This window comes from Ictidomys tridecemlineatus, chromosome 3 (assembly GCF_052094955.1).
Source record: "Ictidomys tridecemlineatus isolate mIctTri1 chromosome 3, mIctTri1.hap1, whole genome shotgun sequence".
NCBI classification, from domain to species: Eukaryota; Metazoa; Chordata; class Mammalia; order Rodentia; family Sciuridae; genus Ictidomys; species Ictidomys tridecemlineatus.
This window is the reverse complement of record NC_135479.1, coordinates 140783350-140795295: the sequence shown is the minus strand read 5'-3', so window position 1 is coordinate 140795295 and position 11946 is coordinate 140783350. Positions and strand designations below refer to the sequence as shown.

At 40.3% G+C, this 11946-nt stretch overlaps 1 protein-coding gene across 5 annotated transcripts in view; it reads left to right on the top strand.

Moving 5' to 3' along the window:
- Window positions 1-299: 299 nt before the first annotated feature.
- The window catches only part of Tnk2 (tyrosine kinase non receptor 2), a 74396-nt gene continuing 62749 nt past the window's right edge, over window positions 300-11946 (top strand). For 4 of the 5 annotated variants that reach the window (XM_078043981.1, XM_078043977.1, XM_078043973.1 and 1 more), the window contains exon 1: window positions 304-441. The gene's annotated coding sequence lies outside the window, so the exon portion shown is untranslated. Of the gene's footprint in view, window positions 442-11946 lie in introns of all 5 variants that reach the window. The other variant, XM_078043978.1, reaches the window with a different exon arrangement.

The following is an 11946-nucleotide window of genomic DNA, read 5'->3' as shown; positions in this document are numbered from 1 at the left end:
GACACTTTTGAGCTGGTGGGGAGGGCCCGGCCTGTGGGCCCCCAGGGGCCTGACGGGGAAGGGCGCCTGGGAGTGCAGGAAGCAAATTGGCTGCCAGGTGTGCAGGAGGGACAGGTGGTTTGGGCTGTCCAGGAAACGTATCTGAACGGGAAGGGGTCCCAGGAGGGAGAGGGACCCCCCGAGGGGCACAGGACCCGCAGGCGCAGGCGTAGGAGGAGGTGGTAACCCGCAGGCCACCAGCTTGGCACTGGGATCCCTCCTGGGTCGAAGGGAGTACAGGATGTAGGAGGTTGGGGATTGGGGCACAGAACAGCACTGTGAACCTTAGAGCTTCTGAAGCCATTGCCCAAGGGCAGGAAGTGGCCTGCAGGATCCTCTTCTGTTTCTTCATCCTGGGCATCATCGAAGATTTTTCTGCAGGGAGGCAGCTGAAAGAGGCAGGTAAGGAAGTCCAGTTCTGTTCTTAGCTGGAGTTGATGTGTTTGGAAGCCCAAAAGAGGGTGCTTTCCAAACTGCTTTTGTGTTCTTTTAGGTTGACATTTCCCTCCAGTAATGTATATAGCGAATGGAGTGATGGAGCATCCATCTCCTAGCCTAGACTGGATAGGAGATCCTCTGGGTGGTTGCCAGGTCTGGGCAGAGGGAAAACAGGGATAGTCGTACGTTTTAAGTCTACTGATGGAGTTTGGGGTCCCTCCACACAATAGTGTGCATGTTGTGATCAGCACAAGTTGCTTCCAGCCACTAAGAGAAAGGAAGAAGGCATCAGACCCTTGTAACCCTGTTGGCCACATGAGCTGAGATTTAAGTGTGGCAGCCAATAGCTTGGGCACGAGCCTGATCTGCTCCTGCCATGAGGTCTTGTCATGGTTGATTTATACTAATGGCCCAGAGCCAAGGTTGAAAAGTGGGCAGAAGAGCAGAGAGCAACTTGTGAGGTCTTTTGTCTGAGTGGGACCTTGGGATCCCAATGTGAAAAAGGTGGGAGAGGAAGGTGTGCCTGCACTGCTGTACTCTGGACTGTGTCTGTGGTGCAGGCCTTAACCTCACCCAGTGGAGATTGACAGATGGGTAGCTGTGGTGTTGTGGGCTCTGAATCCTGTAGGGCCCACTCCTGGCCCAGCCTAGAGGTGGGGCTTACAGAGGCCAGGGCCAGAGGCTAGATTTGACTTCTTATTGACTCATGTGGCCTGAATGCCAGCCCTGCTCATTCCTCAGGGTGGTTTGGGGGCTTGGTTAGCAGCTTATGGGCTTTATCTTTCTAGGGCTGTTCACTCCTTTCCTGGCACTGTCAGGGTTGTTGGTTGCTTCTGTAGTTCTCAGGTAGGGATGCATGCAGAGTTGCTGCCTGCTTCAGGACCTTAACCGGGACCCATCTTTGCGGCAACCTTGAGTGGCTGAGTCAGATAACTCCCATACCCCAGTGCTCCTGAACTACACTGGGTGGAGATAGAGCTTTCCTGTGGAGGCAGAGGGAGTGGTGGTGGTGGTGGCTGGGACTGCTGGAGAAGCCGGTTAGCCTGCTACTCATGCAAACCCAAACTTGTCTGTCAGCTTCATCCCGTGCCTGTCACACTTCCTCCCACTCACTCACTTACCGGAAGTTCAGCTGCAGTGTCCACGGTGCCTGGCTCTTCTGGAATGGCCAGAGGGGTTCTGGCTTTCTGGCTTCAGAGGAGAGAATTGTCTGTTCTAAGCACATATACACAAGCATATATACACCTCCACCTACTTGATTAGGTCTACTTTTTGAATTTGTGATAGATGAAGAGAAGGAGAAAGGTTTTAGAATTAGGCTTATCTGTTTTGATTTGGTGATACCATTTATTACTAGTTCTGTAACCTTGGGTAAGATAACATCTCTGGGTTTGTTTCCTTTTCTATTCAGTGGCCATGACTCCTTCAGAGTTCTGAGTGCAGTGGTACCTGGTTTCCACCTCCCAGAATCTCTGATCAGCAACAGATGTTGGGGAGACAGGATCATATCTCTTAAGTCTGAGATTACCACCCTGCTCTGTGCTTATTCTGGAAGATGTGGGGTTTTTTTGTTTTTTTTAATAAGCTTTATTAAGGTATAATGACATGGTAAACGGAACATACTTAAAACATGCAACGTACAATTTAATTAGTTCAACGTTGTGTGTATCCTTTGAAGCCATCACCATTAACAAGGTAGTGAATATGCCCAGGTTTTTTTTTTTTGTCCTTAGGAATTCATTTCACCTCTCTTCTGTTGTTCCCTCCTCAGGTAATACACTGATCTGCTTTCTGTCAATCTGAGTTTGTAGTATCTAGCATTTTGTGTACATGGGAATCAAATGACATGTGCCCTTTTTAGGGTCTGACTTTTGCCTATTAACTTTTGAAATTCATCCTCATTGTTGCATATATCAGAGGTTTATCCTCTTATTGCTGAGTATGCTGTTGCACGCATATGCCACAGCATCTATTCATTTACCTGTTGGATTGTTTTCAGTTTTTGGTATTACAAATAAAGCTTCTATGAACATTTCTCTTAGTCTTTGTATAGATATATGGTGTTTTTTTCCTCTTGGGTAAATCTCCAGGACTGTAATGATTGGATCATATAGTAGGTAAACATTTAGCTTTCAAGAAACTGGCATATTGATCACATTTCCCCATTAATTTGTACAATTTTTATTTTTATGAAGTAAGTAAATAAATTTATTTATTTTTGTTCTGTGTGTGTTTATTTATCCAATCACAAATTTAATTTTTACAAATTTTAAAATAAATGAAAAAATACCTAGTATTAAAAGAGGTATGAGAGGGCTGGGATTGTTGCTCAATGGTTGAGCACTTGCATGTGTGAGGCACTGGGTTAGATTCTCAGCACAGCATATAAATAAATGAATAAAATAAAGGCCCATCAACAAGTTAAAAAATATTGAAAAAAAAAAAAAAAACCAAAACTGGGCATGATGGCATATGCCTATAGTCTAGGCTGAGGCAGGAAGATGGCTTGAGCCCAGTAGCTCAGAGCCTGCCTGGACAGCCCAGTAAAACCCCAGCTCAAAACAAAAAACTGCAGGACTGTTTTCCAAAGTGGTTGAACAATTTGGTATACAACCAGCACTTCATATGGTTAGTCTCTTTAATTTTAGACATTCTAATGTGTCTGTAATGGTATCTGATTATAGTTTCAGTTTGTATTTCCTTAATGACTAATGCTGAACATCTTTTCATGTCCTTATTTTCAAACTACACTTTTGGTGATGTGTCTCTTCAGATTGTTTACCCATTTCTTTCTTTCTTTCTTTTTTTTTTAAAGAGAGAGTGAGAGAGGAGAGAGAGAGAGAGAATTTTTTTAATATTTATTTATTTTTTTAGTTCTCGGTGGACACAACATCTTTGTTGGTATGTGGTGCTGAGGATCGAACCCGGGCCGCACGCATGCTAGGCGAGCGCGCTACTGCTTGAGCCACATCCCCAGCCCTTGTTTACCCATTTCTAATTGTGTTTTTTGTAATGTTAAGTTTTGAAAAGTTTTTTTTAAATATTTATTTTTTAGTTATAGGTGGACACAATATCTTTATTTTATTTTTATATGATGCTGAGGATCAAACCCAGTGCCTCATGCATGGTAGGCGAGCACTTTACCTCTGAGCCACAACCCCAGTTCCTTGAAAAGATTTTTGTATTCTGGATATAAGCCCTTTGTTAGGTATCTGTTTTGCAAATCTTTCAGTTTGTAGTTTGCAACTTAGTTCTCTTAACATTGTGTTTTTGAAGAGAAGTTTTTATGTTTTTGTTTTTGGTGGTACTGAGGATTGAATCCAGGGATACTCTTTCACTGAGCTACATCCTTAGTCCTTTTTATTTTTTATTTTGAAACAGGATCTTGCTAAGTTACTTAGAACCTCAAACTTGCAATCCTCCTGCCTCAGTCTTCTGAGTCACTGGAATGACAGGCGTGTGCTATCATGCCTGGCTTAATTTTTTTTTTTAATGGCCTTTTAATCTTTAAAATCTGCTTTATTGTTATTTGTTTTGTGGTAATAAGGGTTGAACTTGGTGTACTCTACATCCCCAGATCTTTTAATTTTTTATTCTGAGATAGGTGTCACTAAATTGCCCAGGCTGTTTTTTTCTTTTTTTGGGGGGGGTGGGGGGGTTACTGGGGGGTTGAACTCAGGAGCACTCCACCACTGAGCCCATTCCTAGCCCTATTTTGTGTTTTTATTTAGAGGCAGGCTCTCACTGAGTTGTTTAGTGCCTCGCTGTTGATGAGGCTGGCTTTGAACTTGTGCTCTTCCTGTCTCAGCCTCCTGAGCTGCTGGGATTACAGACTGGTTTTGAGTTTGTGATTCTCTTGCTTCAGCCTCCCACGTAGCTAGGATTATATGTGTGCCACCATGCCCAGCTTAAAAGCTATTTTAATTGTGGTGAATATATATAACAAAATTTACCATTTTAATGGTTTTTAAATGTGCTGTTCAGTGGTATTGAAACATTTATAATATTTTATCTTGAAGAATTGAAATTCTGTATCCAATTCCAGGCAACCACTCATTCTACTTTCTTTCTGTCTTTATGAGTTTGCCTACTCTAGGTGACTCATGGGAGTAGAATCATATAGTATCATCAAATAGTATTTCTATTTTATGACTGGCTTGTTTTACTTAGCATAAATTCATTTATGTTGTAGCATGTCAGAATTTTTTTTTAAGGCTGAACAATTCTATTAATATTCCACATTTTGATTATCTATTCATGCATTTATAGACATTTGGGTTACATATACTTTTTAGCTCTTGTCAATAATACTTCCATAAGATGATATTGTTTTACATTTCAATATATTGTTCCTAATAGATAAATACTTTTTCTTCTGTCTCTCCTCCCCTCCCTCCTTCCCTTCCCCTCCTTTTCTTGGTATTAGGGATGGAGCCCAGGGCACTCTGCAACTGAGCTATGTCCCCCAGCCTTTTAGAGCTTTGTCCCCTTTTTTATTTTGAGACATGTTCTCACTGGATTGCAGAGGCTAGTTTTGAACTTGATGTCTTCCTGCCTTAACCTCCCAAGTTGCTGGGATTACAGGTCTGTGCTGCTGCACCTAACATAAATAAATACTATTGATTTTTTGATATGGAACTTGAATCTTACAACCTTGCTAAACTGACTTATTCTCGTAGATTTTTTGATGGCTTCCAGAATCTCCATAAATCATAATGCCATCTGCTAATAAAGACAGTTTTACTTCTTTCTGATCTTTATGCCTGTTACTGCTACTTTTTTTTTTAATTGATTTTATTTTTTAACTACATGCAACAGAATGCATTATGTTACTTCTTTTTCTTACTTGACTGCACTGGCTAGAACCTCTGGTGCAGTGTTTTTTGTTGTGGTGGTTGTTTTGTGGGTTTTTTTTTTTTTTTTTTTTGTATAGAGGATGTAACCCAGGATCATTTTACCACTGAGCCACATCCCCAGCCCTTTTTAAATTTTACACTAAGTTGCTTAAGGCCTTGCTAAGTTGCTGAGGCTGGTTTTGAACTTGCAATCCTTCTGCCTCATATTCCCCAGCTATTGCGATGCAGGTGTGTACAACTGAGAGTTGTAATCAGGAAAGAATGTTGTGTGTGTGTGTGTGTGTGTGTGTGTGTGTGTGTGTGTGTGTGTGTGCGCGCCTTTCAAAATGATATTGGATTCTGTCTTTTAGTTTTTTAGCATGGTGAATTACACTGAATGGTTTTTCAAATGTTAACCTCATATTTCTGGGACAAACTCTACTTGGTTATGCTATAATTTATATTATAACTATCTGTGTATGTAAGTGGATTATGTTTGCTAAGGAAATTTTTTTTTTTTTTTTTTTTTTTTTGGTACCGGGGATTGAATCTAAGGACACTTAACCACTGAGCCACATCCCAAGCCCTTTTTATTTTTGCTTTGAGACACTGTCTCCCTAAGTTGCTTAGTGTCTAACTAAGTTGCTAAGGCTGGTTTTGAACTTGCCATCTTCTTGCCTTAGCCTCTCAAGCCATTGGGATTACAGGTGTTTACCACCATGCCCTTGCTAAGGAATTTGTTTAGTGTTTTTGTATCTTTGTTTATGGATCATTTTCTTGTAATGTCTATAGGATTTATAGTATACATCTTTAACTTATAACACCTTCAAGTGATATTAGTATAAAAACTTAAAATGGTGTTTTATTTCTCCCTCTTGTTATGCTATTATTGTCAAAAGTATGTTATATAAGACGGATGGCACACACTTGTAATCTCAGTGACTCAGGAGGCTAAGGCAGAAGAATCATAAGTTTTGAGGCCAACCTCAGCAACTTAGCAAGACCCTATCTCAAAATAAGAAGGGCTGGGGATGTGACTTTGTGGTAAAGCACCCCTGAATATAATTCCCAGTACAAAATTTAAAAAAACCCACTACATTCACCTATTAAAGTGATTTGAATAATAAGAAAAAAAATCTATTTTACCCGTGTAGTTACAATTGTACAGTTTCTAGTGCTGTTCATTTCTTTGCATAGACCTGTATTTCTAATGGTATTATATATATTAATATTTATTTTTTAGTTCTCGATGGACACAACATCTTTGTTGGTATGTGGTGCTGAGGATCGAACCCCGACCGCACGCATGCCAGGCGAGCACGCTACCGCTTGAGCCACATCCCAAGCCCTATTTTTTTTTTTTACTAGAGGAAGTTCCTTTAACATTTATTGTAGTATGAGTCTACTGGTGATGAATTCTTTCAGCTTTTGTATATATATCTAAAAGGTTATTTTGCATTATATTTCAAAGATATTGCTGTTTTTCTGTTGGAATAAAACTCTAGGTTGTCAAGTTTCTTTTAGTTCTTCGTGTGTGTGTGTGTGTGTGTGTGTGTGTGTGTGTGTGTGTGTGCATGCATGCATGCATGTGTGCTGCTGGGGAACAAACCCAGGGCCTTGGGCCTTGGGCCTTGGGTATTAGAGGCAAGCACTCTGCCACTGAGCTAAATCCCAGCTCACTTTTTCAGTACTGTAGTTGTGTTATGCCATTATTTTCACACTTCCTGTTGTTTTTGCAAGAAATTGGCTGTCATCTTTGTTCCTCCATACATTACATGTCTTCTCCCTCTCCTACTACTTAAATTATTATAATTAACATATTAATTATACAGATAAGTGGCTTTCATTTGACATTTCCATCTTGCAGATATTTTGCTTTGATCATGTTCACTGTTCCTGTGTCTGGTATTGCTACTTAAATTTTTTTTCTCTTTATCACTGATTTTGAGCAATTTGAGTTTTCATCATATTTCTTATACTGCTGTCCATTGAACTTCTTGGATCTTTGGGCTTATGATTTTAACCAAATTTGGAGAAATTTCAGCCATTATCTCTTCAAATATTCCTTTTATCCTCAATTATCTGTCATCTTCTCAGGAACTCCAGTTATACATATATTTTCCCCTCTCTGTACTGGGGATTGAACCCAGAAAATACTAGACACGCTCTGCCACTGAGCTACATCCCCAATCCTTTTATTTTGAAACAAGTTCTTGCTAAGTTGCCCATGCTGGCCTCAAACTTGGATCTTCCTGCCTCAGCTTCCCAGTAGCTGGAATGGTAGGTGTGCCACTGTATTCATCTGCTGCTTTATTTATTTTTAAATTTCTTTTTCCTTTGTGTGTGTGTTTTGGATAGTTGTTTTTTTTTTTTTCAGCGTCTTCAAGTTTACCATGTTTTTCTTCAGTAGTGTCTAATCTGCTGTTGAGTCCATTTTCCATTCAGTATATTACTGTCATGAATTGTCATTTTTATTTTAGAAATTTTTGGCAGGGGAGGGGTACTGGGAATTGAACACAGGGGTGCTTTACCACTGAGCTACATCCCCAGCCCTTTTTAAAAATTTTTTATTTTGATACAGAGTCTTGCCAAGTTGTTGAGGCTGGCCTTGACCTTGCGATCCTCCTGCTTCAGCCTCCAGAGTTGCTGGGATTATAAGTATACACCACCATGTCTGGCTATTTTAGAAATTTGATTTGGATCATTTTTTAAAAAAATTGTCTCAGCTTTTTGAACATGTGGAAAGTAGTTATAAAAACTTATTTCATAAGCCCAGGAGCTGGCATGTACTAGGCAAGTACTCTATTACTAATTTATACCCACATCCCATGTTTACTAATTCTCACATCTTGTCAATTCTGGGTTGTTTGGGATTGGTTACTTCATCTCCTTGTTATAAGTCATAGTTTCCTGCTTTTTTTCACACCTGGTAATTTTTGTTTGGATGCCAGACAATGTGAATTTCACCTAATTGTTTGCTGAATATTTTTGAATTCTTATAAAAATTCTTGAGTTTTGTTCTGGAATGCAGTTACATGGCTTGGAAATAATTTGTTCTTTTTGGGTCTTGTTTTGCTACGTGGGACCAGAGCCATACTCAGTCTAGGGCTAATAATACCCCACTGCTGAGGCAAGACCCTCTGGTGAATTCTATCCAGGGCCTACCTTTTCCAATCTGGCACGTGAGAACAAGCACTTTCCCAGACTTGTGAGTGCCAGATACTGTTATTTCTAATGGTTTGTTTCTCTAGCCTTTGATAATTTCTTCATATTCTTGTGATAACCATTGCTCTACTGATCCTCAAGGGGCACCTTTTGTGGATCTGTGGTCTATCTCCTCTCTGATATCCTGTTGTGCAAATACCAATTATCTAAATCTCCCTGGGTTCTTAGCTCCATCTTCTGAACTCAGGGAGTTTCCTGTATTCATCTGGGTTCTTTTCCTCATGCCATAGCCTGTAAACTCTCAGTCATAGGGATTCACTCTGTTATTTTCTGATGTCTTGTGTCTTAAAGTATTTTGTGTGTTTTGTCTGTTTGGGCAACATGGAATTAGGCAGTTTGGGTTCTTTTGTCCAGCAAATTCAAGGAAAGCGGTCCATGGATATAAGAGTGAGAGCAAAGTAATGGGATTTATTACAGTAATAGAAAGCAGAGCTCTGGAAGGGGAGGAGCCCCAAGAGACAGATACCAATGGATTTATTTTCGGTTGGGGATTGAACTTGGGGATTGAACTCAGGGTCACTTGACCACTGAGCCACATCCCCAGCCCTATTTAGGACAGAGTCTCACTGAGTTGCTTAGAGCCTCACCATTGCTGAGGCTGGCTTTGAATTCACAATCCTCCTGTCTCAGCCTCCCAAACTGCTGGGATTACAGGCATGCACCACTATGCCCAGATGTCTTGGAGTTTTTAAAGGTATGTCTAATGGCCCAGCGCAGGTGATTGGTAGGGTGAGTGATGTCAATATGTACCAATCAAACTCTTCAAGCTCTGAGCTTAATAAGCCAATCAGAACTGCATCATTTCATCCCTTATTTACATAATTAAGATATTGCGAGCATCCTTTTGGTTTGATACCTCTTTTGGGGAGAGAAAGCATTTTGGGTAAGGGTCTGCTTGTGGTTGACTTTTGCTATAGGTAAGGGCAAGGGCATCTAAGAAGGGCTGCTGTGGGTGAAGCTGAGAGGATCAGATAAGTGTTCTAACTTAAAGGTGGAGTTGTTGTGGTTGAAGCTGTCAGGGAGTAGCAGCAGGTCACAGGATGTTCTCCAGACTTGATGTCTCTTTTCAGGCTGGCATTATGTCCCCCTCCCATCCCCTCCTTTCCTTTTCCAAGGGCCTTATTGTTGTGTTTGTTTGTGTTTCAGCTGATCCCTGTTAAATCTGATCCTTCTTATCCTATATTGGTCAGTAAGATGAGGATCTGACTTTCATTCACCCATTCTCACCCTTCCACTCTTCCCATCTTTAATATATCTACTCTAGGTTTTTTTTTTTTTTTTGCTTTAACTGATTGTGCTTACGTTATTATGATATCATAAAATGTGATGGCTTTTCCTTTCTTGAACAACTTTTTGTTCTCTCTGTAGTTGTTTTTGTTCTCTCTGTAGTTGTTTTTGTTTGCTTAGGTTTTTTTCTTTTCTTTTTTTTTTGGGGGGGGTGGCACTGGGGATTGAACCCAGGGCCTTATATATGAGAGGCAAGCACTCTACCAACTGAGCTATTTCCCCAACCTTTGTTTTCTTTTTATTTAATTAATTTTTTTTTCTGTGTTGGAGATTGAATCTAGGGCCTTTTTTATACTAGGCAAGCTCTTTACTACTGAACTATATACTCTAGTCCTGCCAAGTGTTCTGTGTACCTTTTGATTAGTTACATTCTTCACTGTCTAAATTTCCCAAGATGTCAGTTCCATTAGGTATTCTGTCAAATTCATTTTTCTGAAGAAGACTCTTTAACATCCTTCTGCCCTAAAAAACAGCACAGACTAGGCAACCTTCAAAATCCTGGGCATTTCCTTTACTGCCCTTCTACTTCCTGTATCCCTAGTCTTCCCCTCGGGTGCTTTACTCTCTAGTTTCAGTACAGCATATTTAGTTTCGAGAGAGAGGACCATGTTCGGGTGGTAGGTTTGAGACTGTGCCACTCTGTCCCTGGATAATTCGGTTGATAGATGAATATAGAAATCTGGGTTGGAAATTTTTTTCTTTCAGCATCTTCAGGACATTACTCCATTGCCTTTTAGGTTCCAGAGTTCATATTGCAGTCTAATATAATTCCACATTCTCTGTGAGGATGAGCTGTTAATACTATTTTATACCATGAGGTAGTCTACATCTCATTTAAAAAAAAATCTTTCCAAGAAGGCTTGCCTTGTTAAAGTTTAGAGGACTCCATTAAAAAAAAAATTGAGTGTGAAAATCTAATCAGGAAAAAATTCTCAGAACAATTTTTGGGGGATTTAGACCCATTAACTTATGTTTATGATCTTGGTGTGAAGGGAATTCTAAAAAATGGTTCAGGTTAACAATGGAGATAATATCTGAGAACAGACTGTTCTGGCGAGGACAAATGATTGGCATAATTATGGGCTTTCATCAGAGCTATGGTTCTCAGCTCCAGTTTGGATCTATTGAAGAAGCTTCAAGATATGATGCCTGAGACTCACTTAGACCGAGTGCATCAGAATCTCAGGGGATGCCCAAACATTGACAATTTTCAAGCTTGCAGTTGACTTTAATACATATGAAGCCAAAAAACCTAGAGCTTAGAAGGCCTTTACTTTTCATTTTGTGCTTTATGGACCACACAACAGCATCACTTGGGAAATTGTTAGAATAGAGACTCTTGGGCACTACTCCAATTCTGTGGGATCAGGATCTATATTTGTTATTTGTATATTCACTAAAATTTGAAAGACAAGTGAATTAAACCTCATTTATCCATATGACAAATATTTACAAGCACCCATCGTATGCCAGAGTTTGCTAGAATGGGGATGGGTCTGTTGAGTTTTTTGTCTGCTCTCATTTGTAGTTTTTTTGGGGGGCGGTTACTGGAGATTGAATCCAGGGACACTCAACCCCTGAGCCACATCCCCAGCCCTATTTTGTATTTTATTTAGAGACAGGGTCTCATTGAGTTGCTTAGTGCCTCGCTGTTTATGAGGCTGGCTTTGAACCGGCAATCCTCCTGTCTCAGCCTCCTGAGCCTTTGGGATTATAAGTGTGTGCCATCGCGCCGAGCTCATTTGTAATTTTTTGTTTCTCCAGTTAAAAAAATAATAATTCTGTTATTTTTTGTGGTTATAATATTTTATGATTCTTCCCTGAAATTTTCTTCTTTTGGGCATCTGGTAATTTTTTATTGTCTGCTCTTAAGGACTACAGTGCTCTGAGGCCTTTGAACTTTGACCCCGATGGCTCATTTGTTGGTATGGATGGCTCCCAGTGTTGGTATCTTTACATCTTTCTTGGCTTGGTCAGAGGCTCTAGAGAACACACCTTTTGTCTCTTAAGAGAGTGGAGGCTTTAGTTCTTAGGTAGAAAAGGAACTGGGATTTTGGCGTGTACTGCCTATGCTTCCCTTGTTTGGGATGTGCACTTCTATTGTCCACAAAGCTCCTTGGAA